The sequence below is a fragment of the Hordeum vulgare genome, chromosome 7H (genome assembly GCF_904849725.1).
Source record: "Hordeum vulgare subsp. vulgare chromosome 7H, MorexV3_pseudomolecules_assembly, whole genome shotgun sequence".
Taxonomy (NCBI): Eukaryota; Viridiplantae; Streptophyta; class Magnoliopsida; order Poales; family Poaceae; genus Hordeum; species Hordeum vulgare.
This window is the reverse complement of record NC_058524.1, coordinates 421,039,388-421,062,339: the sequence shown is the minus strand read 5'-3', so window position 1 is coordinate 421,062,339 and position 22,952 is coordinate 421,039,388.

The following is a 22,952-nucleotide window of genomic DNA, read 5'->3' as shown; positions in this document are numbered from 1 at the left end:
AGGAAAAAAGAACATAATAATAATAATAACAAGAAGAAGAAGAAGAAAACAAGAAGAAGGAGAAGAAGAATAGGAGGAAAAAAGAAATAAGAAAATAAGAATAAGAATAAGAATAAGAAGAAGAAGAAGAAGAAGAAGAGGAAGAAGAGAAGAAGAAAAGAAGAAGAAGGAGAAGAAGAATAAGAGGAAAAAAGAAAAAAGAATATAAGAATAAGAAGAAGAAGAAGAAGAAGAAGAGAAGAAAAGAAGAAGAAGGAGAAGAAGAATAAGAGGGAAAAAGAAAAAAGAAAATAAGAATAAGAAGAAGAAGAAGAAGAAGAAGAAGAATAAGAAGAATAAGAGGAAAAAGGAAAAAAGAAAATTAGAGTTAGGTCACAAATTTTCTGATTATCTTATAAAAACATCATATTTGTGTTGATGGGGTGAATTTCAATGTGCAGTTGTTCGATGACCTCCACGTTCGTTGGACGAGCTCCGCCCCTACATTTGTTGGTGAGCACAAATGACTTCTCCTCCTACCCCCTTAATTTGCTCTGTCCCGGTCTTCGTGCCGATGAAACTTGTTAGCTATATATAGGTTTCTTCAATCATGAGTATGCGTGACCAGTATGCGTCTCCCGTTCAAAAGGGTGACATCTATAAATATGCATGTCTTTGCGTATTTACAACCGCCATCCTTTCGAATTGTCCAACATTATCCATGGACAGCCGAGTATGGGTTCGTTTTCCCATATGCTGTGCTTTGGATCCGATGCGGAATTTCGTCAGTGCCTCCCTGTTGTTCTCCGGATGCACATCCTCTCTGTTTATTGCGGAGACGTGTATCAGGAGAACAGCGGTGAGGTGCTGCCGAAATTTTGCGTTTGATCCGGAGCAGAGCATGGGAAAACGAACCCAATCTACACATACTCGGGTGGGATTAGGACCTATCTTTACCTATTAGCGTGTAGGTTGCCTGGACGTAATAAAAATGGCGAACCTGATTAACCGATGAATATAAATGCTAAATTATATATAAATATATTTCTTCTGTCTTTAGTAGCTAGGCAAGATGAGTGATCGTGCGTGGATGTATACCAGTCACCCTAGTCAGAAAGAGATGACGAAAGAATGGTTTGTAAAAACAAAGGAATTTGTGAAAGCCGCATTCGCAAATGGCTAGGAAAGAAACTATTGCCCCTGTCCTGGATGCGACAACTATAAAAAGACGACAGAGGCTGAAATGATTAAACACCTGTAGAGGAGGGGTTTTTAGCCTAATTATACGTTGTGGACATTTCATGGTGAGTCTATACAACGCACAAGAGCTGAGGTGGTCCATCGTCACATGGACGAGCATGGTACCGGGATCGAAGACATGGTGCAAGACTTTGATGATGCTAGGATTCGGAAGATGAGATGGAGGAATCTGCAAAGGCCTTTTACAAAATATTGCAGTCGTCAAAACGTCCTCTCCATGAGCACACTGAGCTCTGTCAGCTGGATGCAATTGCACAAGTAATGGCTCTGAAGGCTCGGTTCAACTTGGGAAGAGAATGCTACGACGCGATGATGACACTATTTGAACGCTTCCTACGCTAAGGCCATGTCATGCCTGCAAACCTGTACCAGTCGGACAAAATACTTCGTGTACTTAAGATGCTCTATGAGAAGATAGATGCATGTGAGAAAGGATGTGTATTATTTAGGAAGGAGTATGCACACTTGGACTATTGTCCCAATTGCGAGTCTTGCAGGTATCTTGTGGTAGACAACGGTATGGTGAGAAGAGGCAGACCAAAATCACAGTTAGTGTTCTTTGTTATATGCCAATCGTACCAAGACTTCAACGTCTCTTCATGGTCGAAGAGACAGCCAGACAGATGACATGGCACAAATTGGGCAAAAGAACCGAACTAGATGCGGATGGGAATAAGATGGTGGTACACACATCGGATGGGGAAGCATGGAAACATTTCGATGGATTGCATCAGGATAAAGCGGCAGATCCAAGGAATCCTCGAGTCTGCACCGCCACGGATGGTTTTAATCCCTTCGGCATGACGGCAACCCAATACAGTTGTTCGCCTGTATTTGTCATTCCACTCAATCTCCCCCCGGGCAGATTATGCAAAGAAAGAACATATTTCTGACGTTGATAATTTTAGGGCCCAATTATCCGAGGAAGAATATGAATGTGTACCTGCAACCGCTTAAGGATGAATTCGAAGAAGCTTGGGATAATGGGGTCAAGACATACGATGCCGCTAGAAAAGAAAACTTCAAAATGCATGTGTGGTACATGTACTCTATGCATGACTTGCCAGCGTATGCGCTATTCTCTAGATGGTGTGTGCATGGAAGGTTCTCGTGCCCCCAATGCAAGGCAGCTCTTCAGTTTCATTGGTTGCAGGAGGGTCGGAAGTATTCTTGCTTTGAATTGCATAGACAGTTCCTGGATCCAGACCATTAGTTCAGAAAAGACAAGAAGAACTTTACCAAAGGTAAAGTTGTCAAAAACTTGGCACCACCTGCGTTCATAGGCCAACAGATCCTGGATCAGTTAAACGCCCTCGAGCCTGATCCAGAGTGTCCAGGGTATTTCAAGGGGTATAATTCAAAACACGCCTGGACTCACAAGCCATGCTTCTGGGATCTGCCTTACTTCAAAGACCTCCTTCTTCCACACAATATCGACATGATGCACACTGAAAAGAATATCGAGAGGCTATTTTTGGTACATTGTTCGACATAGATGGGAAGACAAAGGATAATACTAAGGCTAGAGTCGATCAAGAGACACTATGTCATAGACCGTTACAAAAGCAGAAGTGGTCGAAGCCAAACGTCTGGTTCAATCTTGGAAGGCCAGCTATGAGGGAAATTATCTTGTGGGTCAAAATGCACTTGATGTTCCCCGATGGGTATGAAGCGAATCTAAAGAGGGGAGCGAGTCTTGAAAAATTAAAAATCTTTGGTCTCAAGAGTCATGATTGGCACATATGGCTAGAGCGGCTAATGCCGGTGATGTTACGTGGCTTTATTCGTGAGGATGAATGGCTAGTACTGGCGGAGCTGAGCTATTTCTTCCGTGTTCTTTGTGCGGAAGAATTGTCGCCTGGCGTGGTAGAAGACATGGAGGAGTTTGCACCGGAGTTGTTGTGCAAGTTAGAGAAGATCTTTCCACCGTGCTTCTTTAATCCAATGCAGCATTTCATTTTACATCTACCGACCGAGGCAAGATTGGGTGGGCCCGTGCAAGATTGTTGGTGTTATGCAACTGAGAGGATGCAGAAGACCCTTCGAGCTAAATGTAAAAATAAGCGTAGAATTGAAGCATCGATGGCTGAGGCATTCATTACTGAGGAGGTGGCAAACTTTGTGACAGCACACTATGAAGCCAAAAATCATCATTTGCATAATCCGAAGCCTCGGCACAATGATGCATACCCTAAAAAAGTGGATCCAACCTCAGCCTATTCAAAGGGCCAATAACGTTGGATGTCGAAGAATGGCGGAACATTTCGTTGTATATCTTCAACAACCTAACAGAAGTGCAGCCGTACATCGAGTGAGTTGTCGACACATTTTCCCGTAACTTCTAATTCATTTGAACTGCTCTTATTCCCGGATATTTCAAACAGCCGTTACGTCGCCAAATTCTCGGATGGAGCGGTGATCGAAAATGATTCCGTCGACGAGTATGAGCTTCTGTCAAAGACAGGAGGCGGCTATCCCGGTTTCATCTCTTGGTTCAAACAAACGGTAATTATCAATAATGGACCATTTCATTTCTTGGTCTAACTTGCGGCTAATGCAACAATAGTTTTGTATTAAACTTGCAGGCTAATTCAGAGTCTATGGACGCCAAATTGAGACAAGTCGCTAATGGTTTTGACTATAAGGTCCGTACATTTGAGAAATAGAACATCAACGGGTATCTCTTTCATACCTTTGGCAAAGAGCTATCTATGCCCGACCAGAAATCTACAAATTGTGGTGTCTCTGCTATCGGCGAAGGTGTTATCGAGTATTATGGAAGAGTTGAAGCAATTTATGAACTTCAATTCTATGGTGAAAACCCACCGAACGTCGTAGTCTTCAAATGTTATTGGTTCCAGCCGAAGAAGACTATAAGGACTCATGAACATATAGGACTAGTTGAAATCAATCCAAACACCCATCTAGATGTTCCCGATGTCTATATTACGGCTCAACAGGCGACCCAAGTTTTCTATCTACCATGGGCATGCCAAACGGATAAGAATCTGGAAGGTTGGTATGTTGTTTATGAAGTGCCGCCACATGTCAGACCACCTCTCCCAAATGAACAGGATTATGAACCTCACATTAACCCAGACACATATGATGGAGAATTCTTCCAAGAAACACGTCTTTCCAAGAAACGTTTCAAGAACCGCCGTGCTTCACCCAAGAACATGGAAGTAGACAGCAACAATGAATCCGACTCCAGCCCTGAGCCAGAACCAGAAGACCTGGAACTCGTAGAGGTTACTGATGCGGATGACCTGTCAATGCTTCAACGATTAAAGGAAGGCCTTTCACAACTTCACGCCGTTGAACCCGACGAGCACGTCATTCATGAAGACATTCGTGATAGTGATGATGATGATGCATTTATTGATGATGATTATTAGTTTGTAAGATTCACAACTTAAATTATATATATTTTAATCTTTATTATTCATGTACATATTATTATTCATGTCAGTTAATCAAATTTTTTATGTTGTACTAATTTCTTTTAATCTTTATCATGGCAGGTCACCAGGTGTTGAAAGATGGTGGGCGCTGGTCCAGATTGCTCGACGGGTTCTTCCCAGGCGCCCCGCACGAGGGGTGGTACTTCCCTTCCACCCTTATCTCTCCGTAGAGCCTTGGCAGACAGTCTGTCGACACCACCCGTGGGTTCTTCTTCGTCGGCGGCATTGCCCACTGGGAGAGGTGTTGGTCGGGTAGGGAAGAAGGGGAAGGGTACAGGGAGAGGTGGTGGTCGCGGATGATCCAGGACGACTGTTGAGACGTCCTCGCCACCACCACCAGCTCATTCACCCGAGCATAGGACTACTATGGTCGACCCGTTTGCGGAGGAGGCTACAGGGACTCCGTTCCAGGAGCCTGGTGTTGACGGGCATTCGTCCCATGAGACTCCGGTCCAGGAGCAGCCTCGGGTCGAGGTGCATTCGGCCCACGAGATTACGGTTCCGGAGGCTTCACCCGACGTGGAGAGGCCCGGATGGGAGACCTGGCCGGATCGTACCGAGTTGCCGGATTGGACCGAGGGTCCGGGTGGCTCAGGGGGCGGGGATGGCGTGGATGAGCTTACGGATAATGAGGGTGATGTGCAGGTGGACGGGGCCACCATGTACAAGCGTGGTAGTACACGTCTCCCGGTCGTGCCGGCTACCCGCGAGCAGAGGCCGGTGATTAAACCTGAAGGAGATAGGTAAGTACATTTACTGTTTTTTTAGCTTTTTCCTTCAAGTTTGTTCAAATATCTAATGCGTTGACCTTATCATACTGCAGGGGATGGGTACGCCCTCTTGGAGCCCGCAGGCTGAACTCCGTCCTTGGTGTGCTTTGCCGGACAAATTTCCCGGGGTTTGTCATGTTGCCTGGTGAGGGTCAGGTTCCTACACTAGGATTTTCCTGGGAGCACTACTAGGCTGTGCAGGCCCCGCCGGAGGAGATTATAGATGGTGTCTTGTGCCACACGAGGGCCGAGATGGTGATCAAGAGCTTTTGGGTAAATTATCCTTTTACATAATCTAAAATTAACAATATAGCTAATTATTGTACTAATCGGTGTTTTCACGTTTGATTGCAGACCTTCTATAGGTGTGAGGATGGATATGAGGAGGAGGCGGCCAGGGTTCTCAAGGCCGAGTGTAGGCGGTTACTACAGAACTTGCGCCATGAGGCTCGGCCGCAGGCTATTCGAGATTACTACGCCACACGTGGTATTAAGAAGCAGAAGAAGGATTGCCATGGAAAGTTTCTGAAGAAGGAGCAATACATGAAGGTAATTACCTATTCTTAAGTCCTTCTACGTAGTTTTCTTGATTTCATTCATAGGCATAGCGCTAAAAATTCTTTCTAATAACTTACAGGTGCCCCCGAGATGGTGTGCGGATAAGATGGATTGTTGGGAGGCGTTGGTTGATGAGTGGTGCACAGGCAGCTGGCGAGCCGTCCACAAGAATGCGAAGGATTGGCGTAGCCAAATGGTTGGTGTGCCACACCATCAAGGCGCCAACTTACTTCAGTTCGGACGAAACTGGGTATGTGATTTGCTTCATGATTCATGCAATTCATTCTTCATGCTAATATTTTGTTCCTCTCTTTTAGGTGCATCACAATAAGACGAAGATGCCACACTTGTACGACCTTTATGGCATGGCCCATACTGCCTCGTACAAGAAGATGAAGGCATTCTCTGAGTCTGACCTGGATGATCCCAATAACTTCACCAACATATCATCCCACCAGAAGCTCGTGGCATACAGGGACGTGGGGAAGGCTACGAAAGGGAGCTGGTGATGATATCTGGTGGCGGGAGGCCCCATGGCTCGATAGCAATTGGAGATGGGATAATATGTTGTCCACTCACTCTCCCGGAGATCAAGGCGCGCCAGTCGAGCAGCTGTCCTGAGATAATGCGTCGTCCACGGCCAGTCGATCTTGCCATCGAGGTTAGTTGTATGGACTAAGAACACTTTCATCCATTTCATTATGTGTGTCACCATAGATCATTACTGTGGTAACAAGGAATGGTGTTTCAGGCTGCTCTTCCGAAAGAGAGATTGGCAAACCAGGCTGCTCTTGATAAAGAGAGATTGGCAAGCCAGGCTGCTCTTGACAAAGAGAGATTGGCAAGTCAGGCTGCTCTTGATGAGAGGGACCAGACCACGACACGATTGATTGAGGAGGAGAGGTCCCGGAATGAGGCGGGTCAACGGGCCCTCTACGAGCTTTTTGTGGTAAGTTTTTTTTTCCCATTAGCCAAATCATGTGTGTAATGTCTCTTTCATTACTAACTAATACGACCCACTCTTCAGGGTCTGTGCGAGAAGAGCGGTTGAGTCCCTCCGCCGATGCCCGTCTTCTCTTCGATTGCCACGATGAGTTTCATTATAAACTAGTATTAATAATTGAGTGTCATCATGCTAACTGAGACATTGCAAAATATCTATTCTGCAGAATAACTCCCGAGCGGCATCGCACGACCCTTCTCCAGGTGTTTCTCCTCCTTGATGACCACTACGGTAAGTTTCTCTTCTCCTCTTTCATATTCTCCTTGCCTTAATTTCCCCAACAATAACATAATTAGCCCATTTAGCTCCAAAAAGACATAGTTATCTAATTTAGCTCCAAGAAGAGGAGAAGAGGAGAAGAAATAGGAAAAATGAAAACAAAGAAGAAGAAGAAGAAGAAGAAGAGAAGAAGTAGGAGGAGGAGGAGGAGGAGAAGGAGGAGAAGGCCAAGGACCTTCTAGTCCTTCTCCTCCTCCTCCTCCTTCTCCTCCTTCTTCTTTATTTCTTCTTCTTCTTCTCCTCCTCCTCTTTCTTCTCCTCTTTCATATTCTCCTTGCCTTAATTTCCCCAACAATGACTTAATTAGCCCATTTAGCTCCAAAATGCCATAATAACCTCAAAATGGCATAAAAACCTTGGTTAGCTCATTAATACTGTATACTTAGCTTGTTTTCCTCTTAAATGGGATAATTAGCCCATTTAGCTCCAAAAAGACATAGTTAGCTAATTTAGCTCCAAGAATAGGAGAAGAGGATAAATGAAAAGGAAGAACAAAAAGAAGAAGAGAAAGAGAAGAGAAGGAGAAGGAGAAGAAGGAGGAGGAGAAGAAGGAGAAGGAGGAGGAGGAGAAGGAGGAGAAGGCCAAGGACCTTCTAGTCCTTCTCCTCCTCCTCCTCCTCCTTCTCCTCCTTCTTCTTTATTTCTTCTTCTTGTCCTCCTCCTCATATTTCTTCTCCTCTTTCATATTCTCCTTGCCTTAATTTCCCCAACAATGACATAATTAGCCCATTTAGCTCCAAAATGCCATAATAAGCTCAAAATGGCATAAGAACCTTGGTTAGCTCACTAATATTATATACTTAGCTTTTTTTCCTCTAAAATGGGATAATTGGCCATTTAGCTCCAAAAAGACGTAGTTAGCTAATTTAATTAGCTCCAAGAAGAGGAGAAGAGGAGAAGAAATAGGAAAAATGAAAAGAAAGAAGAGGAAGAAGAAGAAGAGAAGAAGGAGGAGGAGGAGGAGGAGGAGAAGGAGGAGAAGGCCAAGGACCTTCTAGTCCTTCTCCTCTTCCTCCTCCTTCGCCTCCTTCTTCTTTATTTCTTCTTCTCCTCCTCCTCCTCCTCCTCTTTCTTCTCCTCTTTCATATTCTCCTTGGCTTAATTTCCCCAACAATGACATAATTAGCCCATTTAGCTCCAAAATGCCATAATAACCTCAAAATGGCATAAGAATCTTGGTTAGCTCATTAATATTATATACTTAGCATGTTTTACTCTAAAATGGGATAATTAGCCCATTCAGCTCCAAAAAGACATAGTTAGCTAATTTAATTAGCTCCAAGAAGAGGAGAAGTGGAGAAGAAATAGGAAAAATGAAAAGAAAGAAGAAGAAGGAGGAGGAGGAGAAGGAGGCGAAGGCCAAGGACCTTCTAGTCCTTCTCCTCCTCCTCCTCCTTGTCCTCCTTCTTCTTTATTTCTTCTTCTTCTCCTCCCACTCCTCTTTCTTCTCCTCTTTCATATTCTCCTTGCCTTAATTTCCCCAACAATGACATAATTAGCCCATTTAGCTCCAAAATGCCATAATAACCTCAAAATGGCATAAGAACCTAGGTTAGCTCATTAATATTATACTAGCAAAAGGGCCCATGCGTTGCAACGGGAGAAAGAAATACCACACGGCACACGCTCTTAATTTATAAAAAATGTCTATAATTTGAGAATTTATAGTTACGATACAAATAAAATGGTCTTATCCTACAAAAATGTAGTTTAAAATTTCACAGGTCTTCTATTTTAACACGGCTTGCATGTAGATTTAATACGTACAAAGAATCAGTCAAGTGACCTTCAGTTTCATCTCTAATCCTGATTTTGTTGACGTGTTTGTTCCCAACCCGGATGAGTACCGGTATGAAAGAAAGACGAATAATGACTTATTTATTAAGATTGCACCCTAGATAGTATTTTTATTAAACGTTTAACAGATAAAATAATATCATATTTAAATTCTACATATTTTTCTAATCAAATTCCATGTATAATATGTTAAATTTGGAGTTACGGTTTAAAAGATATGAGTATTTTAAAAAATATTTCATATATACTACGAGTTTAATGTCATAAACAGTAAGGGATTTTTTGTAAAATCATCTCGGTGGGTTTTCCGACGGAAGCGATAGCCTCTTTATTATTAGGTAAAGATACTTAGATTGGTTTCCTCTAAAATGGGATAATTAGCCCATTTAGCTCCAAAAAGAGATAGTTAGCTAATTTATCTCCAAGAAGAGGAGAAGAGGATAAATGAAAAGGAAGAACAAAAAGAAGAAGAGAAAGAGAAGAGAAGGAGAAGGAGAAGAAGGAGGAGGAGAAGAAGGAGAAGGAGGAGGAGGAGGAGGAGGAGAAGGAGGAGAAGGCCAAGGACCTTCTAGTCCTTCTCCTCCTCCTCCTCCTCCTTCTCCTCCTTCTTCTTTATTTCTTATTCTTCTCCTCCTCCTCCTCTTTCTTCTCCTCTTTCATATTCTCCTTGCCTTAATTTCCCCAACAATGACATAATTAGCCCATTTAGCTCCAAAATGCCATAATAACCTCAAAATGGCATAAGAACCTTGGTTAGCTCAGTAATATTACATACTTAGCTTGTTTTCCTCTAAAATAGGATAATTAACCCATTTAGCTCCAAAAAGACATATTTAGCTAATTTAGCTCCAAGAAGACGAGAAGAGGAGAAGAAATAGGAAAAATGAAAAGAAAAAGAAGAAGAAGAAGAAGAGAAGGAGAAGGAGGAGGAGGAGGAGGAGAAGGCCAAAGACCTTCTAGTCCTTCTCCTCCTCCTCCTCCTCCTTCTCCTCCTTCTTTATTTCTTCTTCTTCTCCTCCTCCTCCTCTTTCATATTCTCCTTGCCTTAATTTCCCCAACAATGACATAATTAGCCAATTTAGCTCCTAAAAGACATTATAAGCTCAAAATGGCATAAGAACCTTGGTTAGCTCATCAATATTATACACTTAGCTTGTTTTCCTCTATAATGACATAATTATCCCATTTAGCTCAAAAAAGACATAGTTAGCTAATTTAGCTCCAAGAAGAGGAGAAGAGGAGAAATGAAAAGAAGGAAGAAGAAGAAGAAGAAGAGAAGGAGAAGGAGAAGGAGAAGAAGAAGAAGGAGGAGGAGAAGAAGAGAAGAAGAAGGAGAAGGAGGAGAAGAAGGAGAAGGAGCCCTCCTTCTTCTCCTTCTTCTTCTCTCCTCCTCCTTCTCCTCCTTCTTCTCCTTCTTCTTCTCTTCTTTTTTCTTCTCCTCCTCCTCCTTCTCCTTCTCCTTCCCCTTCCCCTCCTCCTCCTCCTCCTCCTTCTTGTTTTTCTTCTCCTTGTTCTCTTCTTGCTTCTTCTCTTTCTTCTTCAATTTAGCTTATTTGTCATATATATGTTGTTGTTCTTCTTCTTCTGACTTTCTTATGCGCATTTTGCAGATTGGATGTACTACATGCATGGAAGCTGGCATTGGAGTGCTTTAGTTTCCGTTTTTATTTGAGTTGATGAACAATGTGGAACTATATGTATATGTATATATGGGTGAACAATATATGTGCAACTATATGTATGTATATATGGATGAAACTTTGTATGTGTTGGTTCTTTTGATATATGGGATGTGCGTTGATGAACAAATGGCATTGATGAGCTTTATATGTATATCATATATGTGTTGTGACATATTTATCATATATGTGCTATGAATTATATGTATATGTGCTATGAAATAGAAAAAATAAATAAAAATGTGACAATATAGGCTCTTTGTCGTCTGCCAGCTGATGGCAAAGGCCTTTGCCGTTAGCTGACCGACGGCAAAGGTGCCACGTGGCGCCCAACTGTGCAACCTGGGCAGTAGCAGCTGGCCATATAGTATCTTTGCCGACTGCTTCCAGGGGGCAGACGGCAAAGAAGAGGGCACAGAGGAGGGGGGAGGGGTAGGCAGACGGCAAAGAGTGGAGGGAGGCAGACGACAAAGAAGGGGGGAGGCAGACGGCAAAGAAGGGGGGAGGCAGATGGCAAAGCCTCCGTTAGCCCCTAATGGAGGCAATGCCTGTCGGCTGCCGTCTCGACCACTTTGCCGACTGCTCCTATCAAAAGTTCATGACAAAGCTCCTTGTTGTCCGCTTTAGGGAGACAGACGGCAAAGAAGCCTACGCAGAAATTTTGCCGGCCATGAGATTCTTTGCCGTCCGGATTGACTCTTTGCCGTCTGTGATGGCAGACGACAAAGAAGCTAATTCCTGTAGTGCTTGGGTGATGAAACCCGTAAGATTGAACCTACTGCATTGCCCCCTCTCACTTAAGAAAGATCAATCTACTTGGCCAAAGCAAATCAATAGGTTAGAGAGATTTAGGAAGCTATGATGATCATGCTCATAAGAATCATAATAGAGTTCAGAGAAGACTCAAATATTTTTCATGAATAATATGAACATAAACCCACAATTCATCGGATTCCAACAAACGCACCGCACAAAAGAATTACATCAGATAGATCAAAGTAAGGATGTGATGATCATTGTATTGAAGATCAAGAGAGAGAGAGAGAGAGAGAGATAGCCATCTAGGTACTAACTACGGACTCGGTTTGTGGTGAACTACTCGCATATCACCATGGGAGTGGCAAGGATGATGTAGAGCTCCTCCCTGATGGAACCCCCTTCGACAGGGCACCAGAGAAGGGCTCCAGATAGCCTCACTGCGGAAAGAGGCTTGAGTAGGCCAAAGAGGGGAACTAGGAGGCAACCGAGGTGGACACGAGGCAACAGGGCGCGACCTACCTCTTGAGGCCTGGGTGCGCCATATTGGCTCGTGCCTCCCTCTTGAGGCCTCTGGTCTCCTCCCGAAGCTTCCAGGTCTTATTTTGGTGTACAAAAATCATATTAAAGTATCATGGCAATTGGACTTCATTTGGTACTATAAACCTGAAAAGCGAAAAACATGGAGAAAACAATAATTGTCACTGGGTTAATAGGTTAGTGCTCAAAAATAATATTAGTTGGTAAATAAACACCCAAAAAGAATACTAGAATTATAATATAATAGCTTGGAACAATAAAAAATATTAGATACGTTGGAGACGTATCAGTGATCGGCTTAGGCCATGGTATCAAGGCGTTTGGCAATGAAGCATGGAAGAATAAAAGGTTAGAGTGGGCTCAATCAATGTGGGATAACAGAGGTCAAATCAGGATCTGAAGAAGAACAAGAATAAGAAGAAGAAGAAGGAGAAGGAGAAGGATTAGTAGAAGAGAAGAATAAGAAGAAGAGGTGATATCATCAAAAGAAGATGAGGAAGAGAAGCAGCAAAGGAAGAGGAAGAGGATGAGGATGAACTTCCACCTAGTTAGCATCGTTGAACATTCGACTATTCAGCCATATTGGCTCTTAATAATTTGTACTGTCATTTGGTAGTAGATAGGATAAACTGGCTGTCGGTGTTTACTCACAACATAAGCCATGGGTAGGCTAAAGATGGTGGGAACCAAAGTGGCACCAGAGGGCGCTGGGAACGAGGATGGTACAAGCATGGAACACATGATGTACCCAGGTTCAGGGCTCTCCATAGACATAACACCCCTAATCCTGTCGGAGTGTAGGATGTATCAAAGGGACTACAATGTGCTCCTTGAGCTATTCTGTGGAGGAGGAAGAAGGAGCAGCCGGCTCGCGTCTACCTCTCCTGTGTGGTGTGTGTGTGTATGAAGTTGACCGACCCTCTGCATGGAGGGGGCATGGGGGTTTTATAGACGAACCCACCGACCTACAATAAGGATAAAAGTACAAGAGTGGGACCCGCCTGGCAGCCTCGCCGGTTGGCCAGGGGCCCCACAAGGGTCTTGTCTTGTCACTGGAGGGGCCCAATGGTTGCGAGGTCCCGTCTTGCTGTGGGACCCGCCGGCTAGCCAGTAAGGATGTCGCGTAAGGTTGACTAGGAACACGTGTGGTACGTCCGGCGTCGTCCAGTGAGATTCGTCATGGGCAAACAGTACGGCCGTATCCACTATTCCCACACCGAGTGCAGTAATGGAGTGGGACTTTGACGGGCCGACACCGTGCAGGGTGATGGATCGGAGCAGGAGGAGGTCAGCGGCATGGCCGCTGATGCTGTACCTGCCGTGCACCCTGATCCAGTACCTTGCTGACGCATAGCCACCTTTAACCATAGGGTATCGTCATGACGTACGATCTGATGTGACTTAAGCTCCCTGGCCGGCTAGTCGCTTGACTAGCCGGCCTGGGCATGGCCGCCTCGCCTCTAGCCGGCCAGCTTGGCCTAGATGACCAGAGGGAGGTAACCGTCTTGGCTTTAGCGGCAGGAGCTTCCTGGCAGGCCAGAGAGTTGGTCGTCTCGCCCCCAGCCGGCAGGTGCTTCCTAGGCGGCCAGGGGGAGTTGGGCATTGTACAATGGTTCATCCTGTTCCTTCATGGTAGAAGGCAAAGGAGTAGGCTCGATGAGCCTACCCCGGGGTTATCCCCCCGACAGTAGTCCCTGAACTAGGGGAGGCCCGCCGCCTTGGAGAGGGTGGCCCCGCTGGCTTGAGTTGTTTGCTGCTGAATTCCTACCGCCGCCTACGGCAGGAGACGTCGGCTCGGAAGCCGGCTGGCTTCCAAGCAACACCTCGGCTTCGTCATAGGTTGCGCAAATTGCGCCACGTGCCAGGCCTCGGCCTGACGTAATGATGGATTGCTCAGATGAAGGGATTGGACCTGAGCCCTCGGTCCCACCACGACGCCCCCTCGGCCCCCGCGCGGAGGATCCTCTGTGGATTTACTCCGCGACGGTTGGGCTTCGGGAGTCGTAATGTCCCCATAATTATCGGGGATGGTGGGTCCTGCGCACACCGGATCATCTCCCCATGATCCATCGCGGGGTTTAAATGGGGTGCAGGGGTACCGAGGAGGCCATTCGCCCACTTCTCGCCCTGCACTTGCGCCCCTCCTTCTCTGAGCCCAGAGAACGTCAGAGTCTCACCTTCGTCTTCGTCGCCGCACAGACCATCGCCGACAACCGTTCGAGCTCTCGCCGCTCGTCTCCATGTCGAGCATCTCTTCCAAGAAGGGCCAGCACAACGGTGCCTGGCTCGGTAGCGACATCTGCGCCGACCATATTGATGTGCTCCACCATCGCCGCATGCTGCCTCCGGCCTCCCTCGTGGCCGTGCGGATTTCCGACGAGACCGCCCCGACGCCGCAGGAGGGAGAAGTAGTTGTGTTCGACGAACACTTCTACAAAGGCTTCGAGCTCCCGGCGAGCAACGTTTTCGCCAACTTCCTTACTTTCTTCGGCTTGCAGCCGCAACATCTGGCGCCGAACGCCATTCTTCAGCTTGCCTCATTCGTCGTCCTGTGCGAGGGCTTCCTGGGGATCGAGCCCCGCCTCGACCTTTGGCAAAGCATATTCTTCTTCAAGCAACAGTCCATCAAGATGGACAAGGCCGAGGTGGAGAAGCTCACGGGCCCTCGCCCGATGACTCCATGCGGCCCAGCACTGGTGCATCACCGGATGAAGTGCGGCTTCCCCCAGATGCTGCTCCAGGACTCCATCAAGCAATGGTAGAGGGGATTCTTCTATGTGAAGAACGCTAGCCCCTCCACGACGCCATCAAGATGCCTCCCTTTGCCATCGATCCTCTGACGGTGAAGAAGAACTAGCAAGCCAAATATCCGAAGACGATTGCCGAGGTAGCGCAGATAGGCGCCTACCTCAAAAGCCCGAAGACTCACGGCCTCCTGGGCCGCGACCTGCTCACCACCATAATGATCCTCCGGATCCTGCCTCTGCAGAGACGGCCTCATCTGATATGCCAGATGAGCGGCCAGCGCGATCCCTGCCGTCTCTCCACCAAAAACTTCCATGCCGGCGCGGTGGCGAAGAACGTCAACCAGATCTCCTGCGCCAACATGTATGAAAGTGGACATTGGGAATGGGGGCTGGTCCCTTACGACAGAGCCCATCCCCCCCAATGGTGAGTATCTTCACGGATCTTGTTTTTCTTTGTCTTTGAAACTGCTGTTTCCTCTATTAAGCCGACTGCAATCTCCGTTGCTTTAGCTGTTTGAGAACGTGCAAGGTCTCAACCCGCTAGCCACCGACGTGGAGATGTCAGACCCCTCGGAGATTGAGGAGGCGCTTGAGTCGGAGGGCTCCGAGCCATCTGGTGAGCACCTGAGGCCTCCCCTTGTTGACTGTACGGACGATGATGAGACGCCGCCTTCTTCATATGATGCAGCCTTCGGGGAGGATGCCGAGGAGGTGGAGGAAGTCGCCAGCCCTCCCCTAACACGAGGCCGCTACCACGCTGGCGAGGCGGCCAAGAATAAGGGCAAGGGTGCCACAACCTCCAAGCCGCCCCCAAACGCGCTGCAACAGGACCTCCATTCGGAGGACGAGCAGGCGGCCCCAAGAAGCGTCGCGCCGGCACCAACAGGAAGCACGTGCCCATCATGGCAGGGTAAGAGTCCTTCGTTGTCCCTTTTTGTTTTGTCGTGCGAGGATAGGCTCCTCAAATAGTGCCTGGCAGGGAGGCAGAAGACGTGGAGGAAGAAACCGCCTCCGCTGCCGAGCGAGCCGGCTGGGCAGCTGCTGATGCTGCCTAGAAGGCGTTCGAGGATGAATCCGCCCTTCGCTGGGAAGTGGCGGCGAAGAAGATGGCCGCGGGCCAATCCCAGCCCGGTCGGGCTGAGAAGCCCAAGGAGAGGCTCTCGAAAGCCAGGCATGACCCCTCCATGCGAACTCGCGTGGAGGAGCCAGCTAGCGAGGCGGCTCCGAGGAGGCCAAGCCTCCCGAGTCGTCCGTCACCACACCCGCAGACCTCAAGGTGATCCCTGACACGCCGGAGGCCGGCATAGGCGGTGCGCCGGAGATGAACCTGGAGGCGCCGAAGGTGAACATGGATGTGCCGGAGGCGGCCGATCCACCCCCAGCTGCAGAGACGGCGCCGGCCAAAATGTCCATGGAGCCGGCCACCAACCAGCCGCCTGAAGACGGCACCATCATCATGAATAACCGCGGCCCAGCTGCTCCAGGAGCCGGCTCCATCGCGGGGAGCCGCCCCATGAAGACTTGGCGTGTGGCCAACGCTGAGCGCCTAACACTGACCTCAGGCGTCGAGCTGAGTGGTGTCCCGGAACTGGTGGCGATGTTCACCAGTAGCCGGGACAAGGTGAAGCAAGCAGCCCGGGTGGACCACAACCATCTGGAGCGCCTGCAAGAACGCGCCATGGTGAGTCCTTCATCTTTTGTGTTTTCATTGCCTTTGTTTTGGCTTTTCCTTTTTTCTGCTCTTGAATCAGTGGGGGCGTGCCAACGCACCCATTGGGTGTAGCCCCCGAGAATCGGGTCGGCCAAGCATTGGACGGGCCAAATCTCCTTATGTTATGCTTTTTCTTTGCTTTTTTAGTGGGGGCGCGCTAGCGCACCCACTGGGTGTTGCCCCCGAGAATTGGGCCGACTATGAATTAGTCGGGCCGAATCTTACTTCTTGCTTTCTTTGCTTTGCGCGTAGGAGCTTCATGATGCCCAAGTGCAGCCGTACAACATGCTGTGGGCCCAGACCCACGCGGCTGATGGGCAAGTTGTTGATCTTCAGGGCCGGCTGGGCGCTGCCGTCTCGTAGCGAGACGCCTTGCGCGAGGCGGACCAGCGGCTCCAGCAGCAGCTGAGTCTTCTCCAGACGGAGAAGAAGGATCGCGAGGCGGCCCTTCAGGCCGAACTGGGGCAGCTGCGCACCACCCTTCAGGAGAAGGACACCTCCTATGCTGCCGACACGGAGCGTCTCAAGATGGCTCATCTCGAGGAGATGAAGCTCAAGGACGCCGCCCTGAAGGAGAAGGAGGAGGCCCTGATCCAGAAGCAGGCGCAGCTGGCCAAGGCGATGGAGACGACCGCAACCCTCCAGGAAGAGCTCTCCCGCGCAGCCCAAGCGAGCACGGTGCGGGAGCGCAAGGCCCTGGAGGAGGCCCGCGAGACCGACATCCATTTCAACCGTAAGCCTTTCTTTCATTTTGTCTTGATCTTTTCTTCTTTGTTGATCTCCCCTCCTATTCTTCTGCACACCCCTTCCCCTGCCCCAGGAATCTTCCCTGAGTCACGGGAAGCGGCTGAAACGCGTGTGGAGACCAGCCGCAAGGAGCGTCGTGCTGCTGGTGAGGAGGTGGATGCCGATGTCGGCTGGACTGTGGAGGAGATTGTCGTGGGCATCAGAGCCCGCCTGCTTGTTCTGGACGAATCCATGGAGCGGCTCAAGAGTGCCGGTGCGTTGATGATAAGGGCTCTGTGGCCCGATGCCGTGGAGCCGGCATCAATGAGCCGGTTGTCCCGCAGGCTTGCGGCCGGTGGTGATCGCCTTGACGCCTGGTGCGCCTCAGCCGCGTGTGTTGGTGCCTACATGGCGCTGAGCTTGGCCAAGTCCTGGTATCGGAACCTGGACTTTGCAAAGCTCGACGCACAGTGCGATGGATCGGAGGGGGAGCTGCAAGCCGTGGAGGACCAGCTGCGAATGAGGGCCAGCGACATCGCCTCTTATGCCGCCTGGGATGAGCTCAACTTGGAGCGAGATGAAGATGCCAACGTCGTCCCTGAGGACTTGCACCATCTTCAGCCATATGATGCCGATGGCAGCTCTGACGAGGCGGCCCTTGAGGAGGAAGCTGCCGACTCGAGCAGCGAGGCTTATGCCTACTCCGCAAGGGACGGAGCTGAAAGCTCTCGTGGTGGAGACGGGGCAACCGCCTCGGGAGTAGCCGGCGATGGTGAAGCCACCACATCAGGATCTGTAGCCGGGGCAACAGACGAGGCCGCCGCCCCTTAGCTCGTCCTTTTGTTTTTTCATTGACTGTGCAATGTATCGTCAGTCCAATAGTTCCACCCACTGGGGGTGTTCATTGTAATGATCTTCAGCCGTGGGCCTTTTGAATGCTTTTGAATGTATATATTATGGATTAAATTCGTAAACACCATGCTTGTTGCCTTGTATTTTCATCTTTTGATTCATGTTTAACTCCTTTTTCTCCAACTCATTTACCCCCTCTAGCATCCACCTTGCCAGCCCGATAGCCGGGAGCCGGTCTATGACTGGGACGAGGCTTCTGCCTTTGAGAATATTGGACTTAGATTTTTTGAAGCCATCAAGACTTAAAGATTCAAACACAAGCCAGCAAAGGCTGGCTAGAATAATAAGATCGAAAGATGATCAAACTAACCCGAGCCGGCAACCTTTTTGTAGTTTGAAATTTTCATGCAACCAACTTTACCTGGCGCCGCCTCGTTAGCCGAAGAGCCGGGAGCCGGTCTGTAGCTGTTACGAGATGGCCAAGGTTCGAACCGGCGTACACTATACGCTCATCTACAACTAAGGAAATCGCTCGGGCCGGCTAGCGAGCCCCTGAGCCCGTGGAGCCGGACCAAGGGGCTCACAAACGAGTGAAGACTCTGGTTATGAATCCAAAAGAGGCGTGTCTCAAGCATCGGCTTGAGACACCCATTGCATTCATTGGAAATCACGAAGAGGGAGAAAGATACATACGTACATGCTCTTTCCATTTTTCTTACTTGCACTCTAGCAATAGAACAGGCGAAGCAACGCCGCGTTCCATGGACGCTCCATCTCCTGGTCGGAGACGTCTCTCTTGCGCTTCCTTGGCTTCTGGGCGTCGATCAGGTAGTATGCATTGTTATGCAATGCCCGGCTGATGATGAAAGGCCCCTCACATGGGGACGAGAGCTTGTGCTGGACGACTGTTTGCTGGATTCTTCTGAGCACCAAGTCCCCCTCTCTGAAGGAGAGAGGCTTGATCTTGTTGTTGTGGTAGTACCTCAGCTTCTATTGATAAATGAACGTCCGGCTCAAGGCTAGATCCCATGCCTCCTCGAGCAGATCGACGCCGTATTCTCTTGCCTCCTTCCTTTCTGTCTCTGTGTATAAGGTGACCCGAGGCGAGTCGAACTCGACATCCATGGGGATGATTGCCTCGAACCCGTATACCAGAAAGAATGGTGTGAATCCGGTTGACCGGTTCGGCGTGGTGCGGAGGCTCCACACCACTGCCGGTAGCTCTTCGATCCAGCAGCCGGCTGACCTAACGAGTGGCGCCACCAGTCTTGGCTTGATGCCAGCCAGGATCAGGCCGTTAGCCCTCTCCACCAGGCCGTTGGATTGCGGGTGCGCCACCGACGCCAAGTCGAGCCGGATGCCTTCCTTGGAGAAGTAGAGTGCCAAAGCACCCTTGGAGAAATTGGTGATGATGCTATGGGGGACACCGTAGTGGACAACAATGTCCTTGATGAACCTGACGGCCATGGGGCCGTCAAGCTTCTTGGTTGGCCTAGCCTCGATCCACTTGGTGAATTTATCAATAGCCACCAAGAGATGCGTCATGCCGCTGCGAGTGGTCTTGACTGGCCCCACCATGTCCAACCCCCAGACGGTGAATGGCCATGACAGGGGAAGGTTTCGAGGGTTGAAGGTGGCATGTGGCTCTGTGCACCGAAGCGTTGGCAGCCTTCACATTTGTTGACCATGTCCACGGCCTCCTTGAGGGCCGTGGGCCAGTAGAATCGGTGGCGGAACGCCTTGGCCACCAGGGTTCTAGAGGCGGCATGATGCCCACACTCACCCTGGTGAATGTCTATGAGGATCTCCTGCCCCTTTTCTGATTCGACGCAGCGCTGGAACACGCTAGTCACGCTACGCCGAACCAGCTCGCGATTGATGATGGCGTAGGCTGCTGATCTGCGTTGAATTTGCCTTGCCTCCGCCTCATCTTGAGGAAGCTCACCGTGAAGAAGGAAGGCCAAGATGGATTGAGCCCATGACGGAGCCGACACAAGGGTTGTCTTTGTCTCAACCTGAGTAACAGGGGATTCTATAGCTCCCGTGCTTGATGAAGTAGTCGTAGGCTCGAGACTCTTTGTCTCTGATGTCGTCGTGGCAGCCGGCTTGCCGTCTACCTCCATGACGTCCACCGACTGTGTGTCAATACGACAGGATTCGAGGCTTGGCGAAGCCGGATTTGTTGTTTTAGCCGGCGAAGTAGTCGTAGCCGGTGAAGTGGTTGTAGCTGGCACAACAATTGTAGTCGGCACAACGAGTGTAGCCGGCACAGGAGCTGTAGCCGGCACAACTGGCGTAGCCGACGAAGCTTGTATTGAGGAATCTGCCGGCACAAAAATTGACGCCAACTCCGGAGACTGCTTGATGGACGGCTTGTGCAGCTGTTCGAGGGAGACGCCGGCTAGAATTGCTTGTCTTGTAGAGCCGATCTTGGCCAATGTATCACCTCCCTCATTGTCCGCCCTGGTAACATGTGAAACTCACAACCCTCGAAAGGGCCACTGAGCTGCTGGATGAGGAAGCGATAGCTCTCCATGTTGGCGTCCCTGACGTCCCATTCGCCAGAGACTTGCTACACCACGAGATCCGAGTCGCCAAAGCAAAGGAGCTGTTGGATGTCAATCTCCTTGGCAAGACGGAGGCCATGAGCGAGCGCTTCATACTCGGCGACGTTGTTGGAGGCGGCGAAGTGAATCTAGAGAGCATAGTTGAGTTGGTCCCCTTTCGGAGACGTCAAGATAATGCCGGCTCCCAGACCAGTTCGCATCTTCGAGCTGTCGAACTGCATCCACCAACGAGAGGAGTGTGGTGGCGGCGGGTCGAATTGGGTTTCAGCCCCATCGACAAGGAAGTCGGCCACAACCTGTGATTTGATGGCAGTGCGTGGCTCGTAGCGGATGTCTCCGTCGTATCCACTTTTCCGGACTCTTTGCCCTTGTTTTGGACTCTAATTTGCTTGATTTCAATGGAACTAACCCGGAGTAACGCTGTTTTCAGCAGAATTGCCATGGTGTTGTTTTTTGCGCAGAAATAAAAGTTCTCGGAATGACCTGAAAATTTATGGAGAATTTTTGTGGAATATATAAAAAATATTGGCGCAAGAATCAGCGGAGAAACTGAAGCGTCGAGCCCACAAGCCCACCAGGCGAGGCCCCCCCTGGCCGCGCCTGGCTGGCTTGTGGGCCCCAAAAAACTCCACCGCGTCCAATCTCAGGTCTATTTAGTCCCTTTCGCCCGAAAAAAATCAAGGAGAAGAGTTCATCGCGTTTTACGATACGGAGGCGCCGCCACCTCCTGTTCTTCCTCTAGAGGGCAGATCTGGAGTCCGTTCTAGGCTCCGGAGAGGGGAGATCGTTGCCATCGTCATCACCAACCTTCCTTCATCGCCAATTCCATAATGCTCTTCACCGTTCGTGAGTAATCTCATCGTAGGCTTGCTGGCCGGTGATGGGTTGGATGAGATCTATCATGTAATCGAGTTAGTTTTGACGGGGAATGATCCCTAGTATCCACTATGTTCTGAGATTAATGTTGCTACTACTTTGCCATGCTTAATGCTTGTCACTAGGGCCTGAGTGCCATGATTTTATATATGAACCTATTATGTTGTCGCCAATATATGTGTGTTCTTGATCCTATCTTGCAAGTTGTAGTCACCTACTATGTGTTATGACCCGGCAACCCAGGAGTGACAATAGCCGGAACCACTCCCGGAGATGATCATAGTATGAGGAGTTCATGTATTCACCAAGTGTAATGCGTTGGTCCGATTCTTTATTAATAGGAGAACCTTAATATCCCGTAGTTTCCATTAGGACCCCGCTGCCACGGGAGGGATGGACAATAGATGTCATGCAAGTTCTTTTCCCTAAGCATGTATGACTACATACGGAATACCTGCCCACATTACATTGACGAACTGGAGCTATTTACATATCTCTCTGTGTTATAACTGTTGCATGATGAATAGCATCCGACATAATCATCCATCACCGATCCAATGCCTACGAGTCTTTTACTACTGGTCCTTGCTATGTTACTTTGCTGCTACTACTGTCACTGCTGCTACTGTTACTCTGTTGCTACTGCTGTTACTCTGCTGCTACTCCTTTTACTTTATTGCTCCTCGTTACTGTTGCTACTGCTGCTATCATACTACTTTTCTACTGATATTTTGCTGCAGATACTAAATCTTTCAGGTGTGGTTGAATTGACAACTCAACTGCTAATACTTGAGAATATTGTTTGGCTTCCCCTTGAGTCGAATCAATAAATTTGGGTTGAATACTCTACCCTCGAAAACTGTTGCGATCCCCTATACTTGTGGGTTATCAAGAGATTTTTTTGGCACCGTTGCCGGGGAAGCACAGCTATATTCTCTGAGTCACTTGGGATTTACGTCTGCTGGTCACTATGAGGTATCCGATAGATCCAAGCTTGATTTGATGATAGCCTGAATAAGCATCCAGAAACGATAGCAGTTCGCAGTTGGCTATGGAGTCGATCATTTGATCAATCCTGGGCAAGGCGAAAGGGTCTTTCGGGCACGCCTTACTCAGGCTCGTGTAGTCGATACACATTCGCCATGTATTGTTCTTCTTCAGCACCAAGACTGGATTGGCTAACCTGTCTGGGTGGAAAACCTCCATGATGAAGCCGGTGGCGAGGAGCCGGACAATCTCTGCTCCAATTGTGCGCCGCTTCCCCTCGGAGAAGCCGCGCAAAGGTTGTTTCACCGGCTTTGCATCCGACCGCATGTGAAGTTTGTGCTCGGCATACTTCCTCGAAACCCCTGGCATGTCTTTTGGAGACCATGAAAGAGGTCTCGATT